The 16,848-nt window shown below is 35.6% G+C and overlaps 1 protein-coding gene across 2 annotated transcripts in view; it reads left to right on the plus strand.

Annotated features, from left to right (window-relative positions):
- The first annotated feature begins 587 nt into the window (after positions 1 to 587).
- Positions 588 to 16,848, plus strand: part of LOC136847717 (uncharacterized) — a 22,268-nt gene continuing 6,007 nt past the window's right edge. The window contains exon 1 of one of the 2 annotated variants that reach the window (XM_067119578.1): positions 588 to 1,040. The gene's annotated coding sequence lies outside the window, so the exon portion shown is untranslated. Of the gene's footprint in view, positions 1,293 to 16,848 lie in introns of both variants that reach the window. The other variant, XM_067119577.1, reaches the window with a different exon arrangement.

The following is a 16,848-nucleotide window of genomic DNA, read 5'->3' on the forward strand; positions in this document are numbered from 1 at the left end:
ACTAGGCATTTTTAGGTAGGTAAGGATATGGACGTACCAACTGACAGAGTGCTTATCGCAAGAGAGCCCTTACATATCCACCGAGATGTTTAAACCGACGACACCCTTGGCGACGCATGAAAGTGATTTGGATGACGCATACGAGAGAGCAATCGATAGGCAAGTGCCTGCGGCAATAAGTCACCTCGAATGAATCGAGCCGAAACTTGCATATACACTCGCAGCATGCACTCGCTCTTTCCAGTGTTCGCTTTGTTTCATTCTGTTTGCCTTGCATCTCCCATCCTCTCGCGGGGAAAAATATATAACTCCTCAAACAATGGCGGTCACACTTTTTTCGTCTGTCGGATACTCCTCCATTTTTGACGCACTTCACCTCGATAGTTTGCATTGGAATCATTTGAAATGTGACAAAAAGAAAAAAAGAAAGAGAAGAGTGTTTCACGTCAGTTGGAAATTTGAGGAAATGCAAACGCAGATCACACGCGAGAGGCCAGGTAATAGGAAAGAGATAATGAAGAGGGTAAATGGAGGGGAGAATTATTTGGAGGGGGTTAGAGGAATAGAGGGACATGTGGGGAATAGAGGGAAGAGATACGACGAAGGGGAGAGAAGCAGTCTGGGAGGGGATACGAGGGAATGTAAAGAGCGAGGGTTCGGGGAGGGGAATAGAGGATGCCTGTTCCCATCAGAGGGAGGGTAGGGGGAGGATGGGTACTAGAGACGGGTCTGGTATTAGGTGAAGGGGAGAGGGAGGAGGGGGAGGCAAGAGGGACAGGCGGCGGTGGGATAGGATAGGGCGATGAGAGAGAGAGAGAGAGAGACACGGGCGAGGGGAAAGCTTCCCACCAGAAGCCTTGGTACCTTTGTCGGGAGTGGCCCCATCGCACGCGAACCACGTCACCAAAACCACATTTATCGACGGAGGGCGCGAGAGGCCCTGGGAATGCCTGGGGGTGCTGCGTGGGCTTTCGAAGCCTGAAGTGAAGTGGACAAAGTGACAGAGCTTCATTAGAAACGAAAGGCATCGCCTGCAACAGGTTGGGAATCACAAAAATGGCATAAGGTTCACACAGGAGTCAACTGGTGGCTGTGGCGCTGGGTTGTGGTGGCGGTGGACACGAGAGAGATAGAGAGAGAGAGAGAGAGAGAGAGAGAGAGAGAGAGAGAGAGCAAGAGAGATAGATCGGACAGGGTGAGGGAGAAGACGCTTGGAAAAACAGAAGAAAGGGAAGACACACAAAACATCAACAACGCAGGGCACTCAGATTTACGTCTTCCATTTCGAAAAGGTTAGTTGCCGGCCGAAATTTCCGTGATATACCCGAGTAGGCTGCTCGCCTTCGTTGCAAAGGGCAGACGGTACATTCCAGGGCAGGTGGATCGTCCGATCCTCCCGGAGATGAGCGTTAAGCATCACGAATTTCCCCCCCACCTTTTTTTTAAGGGGAACCATCACAGGGCCTACATACAGCCCTTCGTGATTCTGCCGGACATTTTTCCCGAAGGGATTGGTGTCCTTTATAGCTCTGGTTCCTAGGAAATGTTCTATCGCCCAGTGTTTACTTATTTCGGTTGAGTTTCTCTTTATGTTCCATTGCTGTAGAAGGACAACCAATTTTTTCTGTACCGGAATAGGTAAGATGACACGTAGAATATTGGTAAGCAATGAATTTATTATTATTATTATTATTATTATTATTATTATTATTGTTGTTGTTGTTGTTGTTGTTGTTGTTGTTGTTTTGTCATTGGCTTCCATGGAATTGAGTTCCCATATGACAAAAACAAAAATACAGATGAGAAAAATACAGTGCAAGATAGCACAATACACACAAATACAGACTCACACACACACACTCATGTGCGTGTGTGTGTGTGCGATTGATTGACTGATGGACAGATAACTTGCAATCAGCCACTCACAACATACACAAACACTCATACATATTCTGAATATGTCTCATTATCAGGGAACTGATAATGAGATATGTAGATGCATTGCCAGTTCTTTCATAGCTAGTTCTTCCCTTACAGTCAGCTGAAATTACGTTTGGCAAAGTAATAAATGATAAAAATGTTTAGATTTAATGTCCTCAGAATTTCCTTATATTTCTTACGTTAATTCATCAGTTACCTGATAAGAAGAGGTATTCAAAGTCCAAGATATGCTTTCAGTGGTCTATGCTGAAATTCGGTGCTAACATTAGAAATTAAAATCTAATTTAGAGAGTAAATGAAATTCGGCAAACAGATACCGTAGAGTTTTTTATTGTGTTTACACAACATTCTGTAATATGAATATAAGAAGGCCCATAAAACATTATTTAAACGTTGCAACCATGTGTTTTATGGGCCTTCTTATATTCATATTACACTGTGGTATTACAGGAAAAGACATTCATTCTGTAATATATTAAAATTAATAATAATATCAAGAATTGCATTAGCGAGTGTATATAAAATATGTATAACAACTGAAGGATAGCATCGGTGTACTTTAGAAGTTTCACAGCTATCTTAAGTAAATTTAATGTTCAGCTTATAGATGCATATTGATTATTAATGAGAAATAGAATCTCATATGCACTCAGCTTTCTACATTTTCAGTATTTTTGTAGGTTTCTGTGCGTAAACACTAGCAAGAATACCTAATATTATGCATCCATATATACATGCATTCATGTATGCATTCATGTGTATATTTCCTGCCTCAGTGTCCCTAAAGATATATTAGAGTAGATGAATGTAGAAAAACTTGAATCACTGTGAGATCTTGACCTGGAAATACTAGAAGCGCATATATTAATGTATAAGTTCATTCACACAATTTCAAGATTTATATAAATTTGTAAGTTAAAACGCATTATTCAGTGCACTAATTTTTAAAAAATGCATACTCATATTGGAATATCAAGTGTCATGACTATATGACTAGGAATTTTGGAGCTAAGTAGTTGTTTAAATTTTCGCGTTTTTTTCGCCGTAATTTCATAGTAAACATCATACCAAATTCAGCATCAATAATCCACATTACTTTAGGTCGCCGTGTGTTTTACCAGACCAGAGTTTCACCAAATTAATTATATTGAGATGGACTGATTTACTGAGACTCCGTTTATTCTTAGATCTAAATGATGAACATAAAGTTCTTGATATATTTTCCCATTTACAGATTCTTTACGTAAGCCCGTCTCCATGATGGTGTTGGAGTGAAATGACCGAGGGTGAGATTAATTAAGTACCCAGGTCCGGCATTCAAAACTTATTTCCTTGCAGGCAAAGAAAAAGTGTATATCAATAAATTAATTAATATATGTAATGTATAGGGTGACCGTTCGGGGAGGTGTCACTCATTTCCTGTTTCATATATTGTTTTTCATATGGGGTTTTGAAAATAGTTAATGAACACTAATACGCAAAGTACTGATGCTAAAAGACTGCTCTCTTGTGAGGTCATTAATATTAATGTTGTCTTGTAAGCCCCAGTTGTACACACACACACACACACACACACACACACACACACACACACACACACACACACACATATATATATATATATATATATATATATATATATATATATATATATATATATATATATATATGTGTGTGTGTGTGTGTGTGTGTGTGTATGCATATATATATACATATATACATTATATATGTATACACACACATATATATATATATATATATATATATATATATATATATATATATATATATATATACACATATATATATATATATACAGTATATATAATGTATGTATGTATTTATACATATATAAATACTATTAGCTGTTCCCACTTTACGAAAATTTAGCTCTATGGAAAGACCTTTATGTTTTCCTCTTCTTCGTCCATAAGATAAAAGATAGTAGGCCTTATTTCCAAGTTAAAATATTGCCTCAAGCCCAGTACATGAAAATAATACTGCAAGCACGGTAGTAGCTTCTATTTAGGAACTGGAGACTCTTGTTAAAGATGAACCTCGCCCCACGCACCCTATCTGTCACATTAAATGTCATGTTTAATTTGCCTATCAACTCTGCTCCATTATCATATCTGTCTCCTTATCTGGTATCCCGTCTAATTTTATTCTCATCTTTCAGAATACCAAAAGAAAATAATGAAACCTATTCCCAGCATCATATCAATGTCTTTTTGTGATACATTCCCATTTCCCTCTTAATATTGATGGTACAGATGTTGAAGAGGTAAATTGTTCAACGGTTTAAAGTTTTATACAATAGTCGGATCTCTCCTAAGAGTTGAATTTTGATCTTTAAATGCTTGTTTTCATAGCAATAATTATATTTCTTCAGGATTTTACCTTTTTTCTGATAGTACCTGAACGTTATTACTCGTGTTTTGGGTGGAATTTGACATTAAAAGCGTTTCCTTGGGTAGGAATCATATTTTATATTGCTTATAAATGATATAAAGTTGTTCAGATATATGGGATGTTTCATAGTTGTAGCCATTTTTTATTGGCTATCAAGACATGTCAAGAGATATTCAGCAAAACGTAACTTAACGGTCTTATGTCCAAGCCATTAAATAGTTGGTTGAAGGAGTCTCTCTCTCTCTCTCTCTCTCTCTCTCTCTCTCTCTCTCTCTCTCTCTCTCTCTCTCTCTTTAATATAAGAAACTGCTTTTTTTTTTTTTTAGCTTACTCTGTTATAAAATTAACAAACTGAAATATATCTGTCGACAGTAGTCCAGCTCTATGATGTCTTATTGCAGACGTGGGCATCGAGATTTTTTGTCTGAACATTACCCTGACTTCCTTTTCGAACATTGTTTTAATTGTTTTACCCTGTTAAGACTGATCGCCTGACTGACTGATTGTCCAATTGACTAACTGTCAGTGAATTTTCATGTTCTCATCCAGTGGAGTGTGAACATTTATATGATTACTGAACGTATACTACGTCTCAATTTTCAGCCGAAGGTTGTATGCTCTCTCTCTCTCTCTCTCTCTCTCTCTCTCTCTCTCTCTCTCTCTCTCTCACACACACACACTTTATATATATATATATATATATATATATATACAGTATATATGTGTGTGTATGTGTATGTGCGTGTTGTGAGCATATACTGTATGTATACATAGACACATACATGGCCTTAGGTACTGTATAATGACGATGATGATTCTGAAGGTAATTCATTGTGTTCGCTCCTTCTTCATTTGCTTCCTCCTTGTATTATTCATCATTCTCATTATTGTAATTTTAAACTGTTTTTAAGAAACATTTGAATTTCCCAGTATTCCTGGATCCCTGTAGTGCTACTTTATTTACAAAGGATGCCTGTCGAGGCCTCTCTAACTTCCACTAAAACGAAATTCTATGGTCAACGGTATATTAAACATACGTGACATATGGGTGATCTTGAGCTTTGGGTTTCAATTCTATGAATGCTCCTTTATTCAGAAATACTTTCTTGTAGGTGGGTAAGCAGATCGGACTTTTACATGCAATTATATAAAGAGATTACGCTGTCTCTGTCTGTTTATTATAGAGATGTACAGAGTTGCTAGCTCAGTGTACTTCTTTACTAACAGGCATTCACCGATTACAATTTGCTATTGTTTATGTATCTTTCTGTTTCGGTCGGTAGAAACTTAATGAAGATTGTTGCAGAAAGTGTTCAAAAAATTTCATCCTAGTTCAGAATTCGCTCTCTCGTTGGCTAGACTTTTATAATAATGAGAATTTTATATACAATATATATATATATATATATATATATATATATATATATATATATATATATATATATATATATGTCTGTGTGTGTATGTGTGTATGTATGTATGTCGATGATTATAATCACTTTTTGGACGTGATTGAAAATAAAGTCGAAACCGGTCAGAACCTACACCCCGTCTCTTATTTTTCACCTGTGTTAATGTGTGATATATATATATGTGTGTGTATATATAAATGTATATATATATATATGTATATATATATATATATATATATATATATATATATATATATATATGTATGTATATATACATACATACATATATTGTCTTCGTTTTCTGAAGGTTAAGACACACGCCCTACTATCTTGAAACACTTAACAGTGAATTAGATACTTAGTAGTTAATTGACTTAAGCCTCTTGTTGCCCTGGGTGAGATGAACATGGACTAAAATCTGTATCCCAGTATACCACTCGTAAGTGGAAAAGGAAGTAGATAAGTGTTATATATATATATATATATATATATATATATATATATATATATATATATATATATATATATATGTGTGTGTGTACATACATACATACATACACACATATATACAGTATGTATATATATATATATATATGTATGTATGTATGTATACATATACATATATGTGTGTGTGTTTGTGTGTGCATGTGAGTGTGTGTGCGTATTTAACACATGAATACATTCATATTTACACATATACATATTTTATTTATACTTATATCTTTTTAAGACTATATAATATTTTGCCTGGGTATGTGTGTGTGTTTAGAGAGAGAGAGAGAGAGAGAGAGAGAGAGAGAGAGAGAGAGAGAGAGAGAGAGAAACTTGTAAAACAAATAAAAGAAATGGTAAAAGAGTTTATATTTCACTTTACCCAATTAAGCTTGTAAGAGCCGGAGCAGAACCCCTCAGAAATTTATGAAGAACGTCCAAGATAAGGCCACTCTATCACGTGCGCGTCCCGACGCTCTGTAATGGCCGTGCTCTTAGTGAAAGAGTGACCCCTCTCACTTTTGTCTCGAGGGCACTATAGACGACGATAATAACAACAAAAAATTTCATTATCATTACCATTATTATTGTATGTGATAATCATGACAATAGCTCGCTCATTTTAGTATAATATTTAGACGAAAGTAATAATAGAGAACTTCTTTATTTTACATGTAGTGATGAGAACCGCTGCCACATCAGTATGAGATTTAATTGTGTTGGTATCACTCAATCTAAAAGCAATTCTTCTTCTTCGTTTTAACGTGGTTTTTCCCATTTTTAATTGGGGTAAGCACGATGCCTTCTTTTGAAGGGCTTTGATTTTGCGTTGGGGTAGGCCGTAGCCTCGATCGGCTGCCCTGCCTGACATCACTTAGAACCCGGTAGCGAATGTGTACATGCATCGTACCAAATCCCCAGCTCCCTTTCTCCCAGCAGCGAGGAGAACTGAGCAGTTAGGTCGACAGTTCGCTAAAAGCAATATGAAGTGAATATGTAATATCTATGAGGAATTTGGTATTACATATTCGTTGTTGTACATATTTTTCCCGACAAATGCCTTTTTACCCTTCGGAGGCGGCTGAGCAAGGAGGACCCAGCCTTTCGGTTTCTCTGTAAGTCTTTGGGGATGAGGCTACCGCCCAACCCCCTTAATTTTGCCCAGTGCAGTTGCTAGTACCCGTTTACGTCAGTGTGGACTGATTGCTCAGCGGTAAGCCGAAAGCAATCTACGTACGTGGCAAATCCTTGAACTCTAGTGGTTATAACACTCGCTTCATTGGCAAGAGGACCACGCTTTCAAACTGGCGAGGACGAAGAAATAAGAGAAATTTCCCTTTGAAATACCGTTGTACTTTCGTTGACCTTGGCGGTCAATTACGCACTTGGTAGTTCGTTTGCTGTACTGGGTTGCAGCCATAGAAGGGGAAGAATAACCTGTTACCTGGAGTCGTAACAGCCTATGGAGCCACTCTTTGCAAAGGGAAACAAATATGGGTCTATATATATATATATATATATATATATATATATATATATATATATATATATATATATATATATATATGTTGTGTGTGTGTATATGAATATATATATGTATATATATATATATATATATATATATATATATATATATATATATATATATATATATATATATATATATATAGTATACATATATATACACATATATTCATACATTAAATAATACATACTGTATATATATATATATATATATATATATATATATATATATATATATATATATATATATATATATATATATAATATAAATATGTATGTATAAGTGTATACATATGTGTATATGTATATATACATATATATATATATATATAATACATACAAATATATATAGGTATATATACATGTAGAGACAGAGAGAGAGAGAGAGAGAGAGAGAGAGAGAGAGCGTCTCATTCCATTTTCCTGAATATTCCTTGGCAGTTGGAGGCTATTTTAATTTACTCCAAACGTGTACTTGGTAGAATAATAATAATAATAATAATAATAATAATAATAATAATAATAATAATAATAATAATAATAATAATAATAATAATAATAATAATATTTTGAGGATGTGGCAATAAATAGCAAGATGATTTAATGGAATACAAAACAACCCTTAATCATTTCCTTATGTCTAAACAAACCTTACAGTCCATCTGCACATATTCCATCTTGTACAGCATTGTCTTGTTTTTATGTAGGGGATTTAACGACTAGACAGATATATGCCAGCCTCCATTACCATGAACAATGTAAAAAAAAAAGTAAGTTCTAATAATTGCTAAATAAATTCAGAAATTAAATGTTAAAAACTATCATAACAGTGTGCATACGCATGTTGCTCTCTAATGCCCATACCTTCTACACTCAAAGAATTATAGAAACTTCCACCAATCATCAGTAATCCGATTCAGGTTTGAAAAGGCCCCATAGCGAGACCGGAAACAAAAGACTAAATAAGAGCAAATCACAAATTCGTTCTTACTCTCATTTCCAGTACAGATGGTGAGGTGCCAAAATACCCGTCAGCATTGCGTTTGGAAAACAAACGTCAAGGGATTTGCACTCACAGATCCATTATTGTAATGGGAATCAATAGAGATTGCCTAAGATTTAGCATCCCGACGAAAAAAAAAAAAACTTACTTTAGCTTTGTTCTTAAATACCAAGGTTCAATGGGTGAATGCCGACGAATTGCGCGTTCACATAGCGGGGAGAGAGCCAAACACTTTATGCGCAGTTCATTCCGGATATTTTGTTATTAACTGATCGTTGGAAGTTGTCGATTTGTAAACAGAAATTCATAAAATAGATATGCTGGTTTTCATAGGGTTGTCAAGTTAAAGACATTGGTGCCAGTTTTAACTCAATGGAATTAGAAAATAAACAATAGAGGAGAATAGTTGTCCAGTTCTGTTTTTTCTAACATTGTAGTGAGTAACAGATAATGTTGTTAGAAATGTTGTAAAAGTGATATGCAGTGTTCAACATACGCTTCCTTGTTTCGTGTTGTCCATCTCATCTCCGGTAAACTGCTTGTCAGGAGCAAGATATTCCACCTTCGGTTATTAGAAAGTTTAAAGAAAATTAGTAATTGTTGCTGTTTGTTTAATATCTTATGTGATAAGTTTCCTTAGTATACTAACCTCCATTTTTTGTCGGCTTCAGGTAGCAATCCGTTGCCTAACTGCACAGACTCTTTATTTAAGGAAAAAAATTTGATCTCGAGTTGGGCAGCGTGTTATCTAGCGTAATCTTAACAATATTTGCTTAGTGTAATCTTAACAATATTTGCTTAGAAGTATACCTTAGTTTAACCAGACCACTGAGGTGATTAACAGCTCTCCTAGGGCTGGCCCGAAGGATTAGACTTATTTCACGTGGCTACGAACCAATTGGTTACCTAGCAACGGGACCTACAGCTTATTGTGGAATCCGAACCACATTATACCGAGAAATGAATTTCTGTCACTAGAAATAAATTCCTCTAATTCTTCATTGGCCGTCCGGAGACCCGAGTGCTAGCCGAGAACTCTACCGATTCGTCCAACGAGGAACTTATATTTGCTCAGAAATGTCAACCATGCTACGTTCTAGAAAGCTCCACACACACACACACACACACACACACATACAAATCCTACGAGTGACATGGCGCTGGAAAGTTATTGAATTCATCCTTCAGGCTGCAGTTAACCTCCATCTTTGATTTCTGGAGGTTTCCATTTCAAAAGCTGTAAACTCACTATTAATAAGGCAAATGTTTCTCGTTATCACTAACGATTTCAAGACTTGGCGTTGGCAGATAATAATAATAATAATAATAATAATAATAATAATAATAATAATAATAATAATAATAATAATAATAATACTAATAATAATAACTGCTAAGAAATTCACAATCTCGTGGAAAACAATCTGTGCAATAAAAATCCATAATTATATAGTAAACTATCTCACTATGTAAAATAAATAAGCAAAGATTTTCGAATCCTCATCAGGTGTTCGAAAGTCTTTTCTTGTTTATTTTACTTAGTAATATAGTTTACTATTTAATTGTGGATTTTATCACGCAACAACAACAACAACAACAACAACAACAACAACAACAACAACAATAATAATAATAATAATAATAATAATAATAATAATAATAATAATAATAATAATGACTTTACTCCTCGTGTTTCTGTCGTAATTCCACACAGAAAAGAAAGATAAGCAGTAATTTTGCCCCTCTGTATATCCCAGTGGTATTACTCCTCACTGCCTCACCTTAGTCACCGTCTTCCCAGTGAATCCGAGATTTATGAAATATTAAACTCGTTGGGAGGTGGTGCTGGTGAGCAGCATAACCGCTAGACTTCGTTAATGATAAGCTACCAATCAGGGATGACAGGGATGTTATGCACATAACTGCTGGGAGAGATATCGTAGGCTGAAGCGAAGTTGCTCAGTATAATCTCTTCCTTCAGTCACCTTAGTACCATAAGGTGGATCGGAATAAGGAACAAATTTGTGGTTATTGAAGATAGATGAACTTACGCGGCTTCTTTCGCCTTATTGTGGCACCTGACGTCTGTTGCAAGCTTCCAGGAATGACTCTTTCGGATGGGATTGCTAACCCCGTGCCTAATCTAAAGAAATAAATACCCTGATATCAAGGAATCGTGGCACAAAGGAGTGAAGACGTAAAGGGTACGATTACATGCAATTGCACGTGATCACAAGCGCGTTGCAGCGTTGCAGGACGGTTATTGACGCCCTCAGTGCTTGTCTTGGCCATTCACGGCTGTTGACACTGGCTCCCTCCGGATGGACTTGTTGAACTTGGTGATTATCTGGATGTAATGAGGGATTTCCCTGGAAAAGGTCAAAGGGGGAGAAAAGTCGTACCGGAAAGCCCGTGAGATGTTTGGTAAGGGTTAAGGGCAGTCAAGGGGTTCATTTTCGCCTGAATTGTGTAGTCATTTGTGATAGGATTACAGACTGTAAATGTTCAGGGGGGCAAATAAATGCACATATATGGATAGGAAGTATTAGATGAAGGCGAGCAAAATCTACCAAATAGAATCGGCGATAGAACGAGGCACAAGTTGTACTCAAACCGACGGGAAAAAATCAGCACCGCTAAGCTGAAAAGCATTTATAAAATAAAATGCCATAAACAGAAACTGTCAGGTAGACAGATAGCTAAAAGACGGCGTACGCGACCAGACAGGCGGACAGAGAGAGAGAGAGAGAGAGAGAGAGAGAGAGAGAAAGGGGGCTGAATGTAATTCGTGGAGCACCGTTTCCGTCCTCCCGACAACTTTTCTTTTATTCTCTTTGCAAAGGTTCCATTTAAGACACATCCCGACCTCAATCACACCCCCCCCACCACCACCACACCCCCTCCCTCCAAAAGGCATCCTTGTCCCCGACCCGACTCCCACCATAGCCCCCAGCAACACCAACCCTCCCCCACCTTACCCCTTCGGCCAGAATCTCCGGCACACATAAAGTACTCCCGAACAATGGGGTAACTTTCTCTGAAGAAATTTTACCGAGAGGTTGATGCGCGTGAGACAATGTCGTTGTGCATCCCATTTACTCTTTAATTGCCTTCTCAGGTGGTTCTAGTTCTTCCTTTCCTTCCCTATTTATTTGAAATATATTATTTATTCACAAAAATTTATTTATGGATTAGATAGTTGAATAATTGAGTTGCTTATTGGAATGATCTAATTATGTAATTACCTTTTAGTCGGTTTATCAATATAATTCACGGTTCTCTATTTGTCTGTGCATTCATATTTATTATGCCATTTCATAAATTACCTACAAAAATTAGGTATGATATTTATCAAGTGGAGCGAAATTATAGGTTATTATATCATTGGTACCGTACGATCATAAAGTTTAAATTGCACCTTAAAAGACCGTTAGCGGCGGAGAAAAACAACGTCTGCACGGGCGCGTTACATTCACGGAAGAGCAACTTCCTGCCTCCGCTCCCAACGCTCGTCTAGGTCAATGAGAAGACGAGTGTTGGGAGAAAACTTTATGCCCTCAGGCCTTTCGCATACGAACAAAGAATGATTTACCTAGGGTGACACATACTGTTATCTCTCTCTCTCTCTCTCTCTCTCTCTCTCTCTCTCTCTCTCTCTCTCTTTTTTACGTTATATTATATATACTGTATATATATATATATATATATATATATATATATATATATATATATATATATATATATATATATATATATATATATAATACTATTATCTGTTATCTCTTTCTCTTTACATTATATATATATATATATATATATATATATATATATATATATATATATATATATACAGTATATATATATATATATATATATATATATATATATATATATATATATATATATATATATATATATATATATATATATATATATATATATATATACTCTATAAACAAACACTAAGGCATTTCAGAACGTAACCTCTTAGAGGAACAAAGAACCGCAGAACAAAGAAAATGTCAAACGAGACAGTGATGGACAACAGGGGGCGGAGACGTGAACGTATTATTTAAAAAATGACGACAAGTATAGGTCACGCATTACTAAAAACAAAGTAATGACGGAGGAAGATAATTTGGGTTGCATGAGTAATAAGGCTGAATTATTCACGAGGTTCCTATCGGAGATATGGCAAGCGGGAATGGAACTCCGTAGGGAGAGAATAACGTGAGGAAGTTTGTGGGCCGTCTTATTTCCTAGCCTAATTTTATTTTATTTATTAGATTCCTTAGTTTCCTTTTCTTACCTCTGGAATTGCTTAGAATTTATGAATAAACAAGTCATACAATTTCTTCTGCGGCAGTAATTGTCTCCGATTAAGTAGTTAAAAGATAAGTGTTGTACCCATTGTTTCGTCCTGTTCAAAAGACGTTTCTCGTAGATGAAGAAGGAACTTCACGTTGAGCAATAGAATTTTGAATATTTACAGAAATGTCATACTTCATTTTTAACAAACACACAAATATACATACATACATATGTGTGTGTACGTATAAATGGATGAAGAAACACTCGTAGGTACAAGGATGCCATGAGAGTATTATCAAATGTCAGATGGTCCGATTTGGAAACTGAGTAGGGACTGAGCGCATATGTTAGGAGAATCTAAATTTATCATATGCAGTCTTGGGACCTACAGGCGTCGCATGCTACTGCACAGTATTTGTTCGAAAAGAGTGACTGAAGTGGATGAAAGGGTTTTATATTTAAAAAAAATCTACACTGTTGGAAAGTGATTAGGGAAATTAACAATGAGCAATGTAGTTAAAGTAATGATGAATTTTCAAGGGATGGTACGAACAATGAATGTATATCCGATTACTAGAGAAATGTTCGTTAAAATTTTGTGGCGAAAATGAAGAAATCAAGTGTAGAAAGATGTTAAACTAAGTTTCATGAGAGAGAGAGAGAGAGAGAGAGAGAGAGAGAGAGAGAGAGAGAGAGAGAGAGAGAGAGAGAGAGAGAGAGAGAGAGAGATAAATATACTTCAGTCGAGAAAGGTAGATAGCTGTGGCACTATACTAATTTACTTGAAGAAGAGAATTCCGTCCCAGCCAATGCAATGGTGAGATATTTTGACCTCCATTTAAATATATCAATAGATGGATACCATTCCTTTCTAATCAAAACCTTTCTAACATCGAGGAAGTAAAAATAAGAACAAAGCCATCCAATCATTCTCGGTAACTCTTGGAATGCTCTGTACCATTCCCACCAGAGGCCCTTTTTGAAAGTTTATATCAACCCGTAAGTTTTCTTTGCTATCGAAGCTTTGACATACCTGCTTCCAAAACAATCGAAAAGACGATGAAACATCTGGCACCCTTGTAATTGTCTTGCCCTTCCGCTCTGATAACTTTGGCCATCATGTATGCATATATATATATATATATATATATATATATATATATATATATATATATATATATATATATATATATATATATATATATATATGTTAGCGTGTATATTTGTCATACGCATCTATGTGTATTTGGATGTGTATGTGGGAGTAATTGGACTTGCATAGTTTTTTATATATCTCGCTTATTACTTGCTAGGGTGAAGCAGCCGCTAAGTAAGGCTTCTGACACATATTTTAACACCTTATGAAAATTAGACATCTCTAGAGCTTAATAAGAACAGTGGGATGTGCTATAATCATTAAATGCACGATCTCTATTATAAATGATACCTGCAAAAATATTTTGCTGCCTGTCATTTTTTTTTTTTTTTTGTAAAGTACAACTGAGAAGAATAAAAGCTCTCTCTCTCTCTCTCTCTCTCTCTCTCTCTCTCTGCGAGCATTCTGTGCCAGTTATACTATTTCACACCTCACTGCGGAAATTAATTGGTCATTGATTTCCGAAAGCAGTTTTCATGGCGGATGTGGAGTGCGCCGGGCTTCTCTCTCTCTCTCTCTCTCTCTCTCTCTCTCTCTCTCTCTCTCTCTCTCTCTCTCTCTCTCTCTCCTCCTCGCGGAACGTGAAAGTGAATTCTCCAAATGTCATCAAATGACTCATCAATAAAGTTCGATCGTCTCTCGCCTTTAGTGTTTATCATGCTTTATTTCTTCTCTTTGTCTAATTATCCAGAGTTTTATGCCATTGTGTTGTTCGGCTTTTTATGACCCCAGGTCAGAGTCCTGTGCAACTAGTAAATGTATGTGTCGGTCTCTCCATCTGTCTGTATGGCCGTTTACATATTCTCCCATTTGCTAATGGTTTACAAACGCGCGCACGCACACATACACACACACACACACACACACACACACATATATATATATATATATATATATATATATATATATATATATATATATATATATATATATATATATATATATATTATTAAAGTATGTCAGTTTTATATTTTTAACAGCTTCATCAGTAATTTTCTTCGTTCTTATATTTCATAAATGTTCCGTGGGACTGTTTCCTAGTTCCTGCGACGGGGAACATTCAGAGAGAGAGAGAGAGAGAGAGAGAGAGAGATAAGGCTCCCATTTGCTCTAAATCCTTGATTATGATATTGATTGTTCAAAGAAGAGAGAGAGAGAGAGCGAGAGAGAGAGAGAGAGAGAGAGAGAGAGAGAGAGAGAGAGAGAGAGAGAGGTCTATCCAATTTGATGTGAGACGTTTTGAGTGTGTATTTCAAGTAAAAACAAGAGGTAGAGAGACAGAGACAGCCATTCTTCTATAAAAGTGACTGCAATGTGAGAAAAGGTGGTTGCTGAGACGGTCAGGCAAATTTACAAAACAAAGGACGAATATTACATCACATTTACGGAGCAGATATCGATCTCTGGGCGTTTCTCTTCTGTTGTCTCCGTTTCTTGTTTTAAACTTCTTGTTAGCCTTCCCTTATGTCAGCCATTCTGCACTTTCTCTACTCCTGAATAGGCCTTTGGATTAAGGTATGCAATTTTAATGGGTCCTTTCATTCAGCTCGGTGTTCGTTCATTCCAGCTTTAACCGTTTCTCCGTCTCTCCTGGTTCTTCATGTTCGTTTTGTTCATACGTTATCATTTTTTATATATTCGTATGATGATTATGTTTATTTTCCTTACATATATATATATATATATATATATATATATATATATATATATATATATATATATATATATATACACTGTATATATATACACTGTATATATTTATATATATATTTACTAAAAGGACCCCATTCAAACTGGATGATATCTTGTGTGGAGGTATTTACTAAAAAAAAGTTACAAGCTCTCTAGGACAAACATTCCCCATTCCCAAGTATCCATACAATCATTGTACGGATACTTGAGAACGAGGCCTGTTTGTCCTAGAAAGCTTGTAACTTTTTTTGAATAAATACCTCCACTAGATACCACCCAGTCTGAATGAGGTCCTGTTAGCAATTGTACTAATGTACAAAACAATTGTGTATGTGATAAAGTAATATATATGTATGTATATATATATATATATATATATATATATGTATATATATATATATATATATATATATATATATATATATATATATATATATATATATATGTATGTATGTATGTATGTATATGTATTTAACTTTGATTTATAATTGTAGTCCTCCGTTTTTCCTGCATTCTTTTTAATGTCCTCATTTTTATCTCGCTTTATCCCCCTGAGCCTTTTTATTCTTTGCATTACCTATTATTCTTCTGCTTATATTTAATCATTCTCCTACCCCTGCTATTGTCAGTCAGTGCCGTTCTTGCCAAAATTTTATGCATGTACTTATCGTTTTATTTCTTCATTCGCTTATTTATCTAAGCTGATTGATTTATATCTTCGTTCACTTTTTTAATATATTATAATGTCTTGTCAAATTTTTCGTCTTGTATCATCAAATATCCGAACAATTATCCGGAGACAATAAACACAAACAGTACGAATCTTTATGTTATTATTCACATTTCACTGCTCACAGTAAGCAAAGATAATTTTATAAAGAAATTGTTTCGTTAAGTTACGGAAG

This window comes from Macrobrachium rosenbergii, chromosome 17 (genome assembly GCF_040412425.1).
Source record: "Macrobrachium rosenbergii isolate ZJJX-2024 chromosome 17, ASM4041242v1, whole genome shotgun sequence".
Lineage (NCBI taxonomy): Eukaryota > Metazoa > Arthropoda > Malacostraca > Decapoda > Palaemonidae > Macrobrachium > Macrobrachium rosenbergii.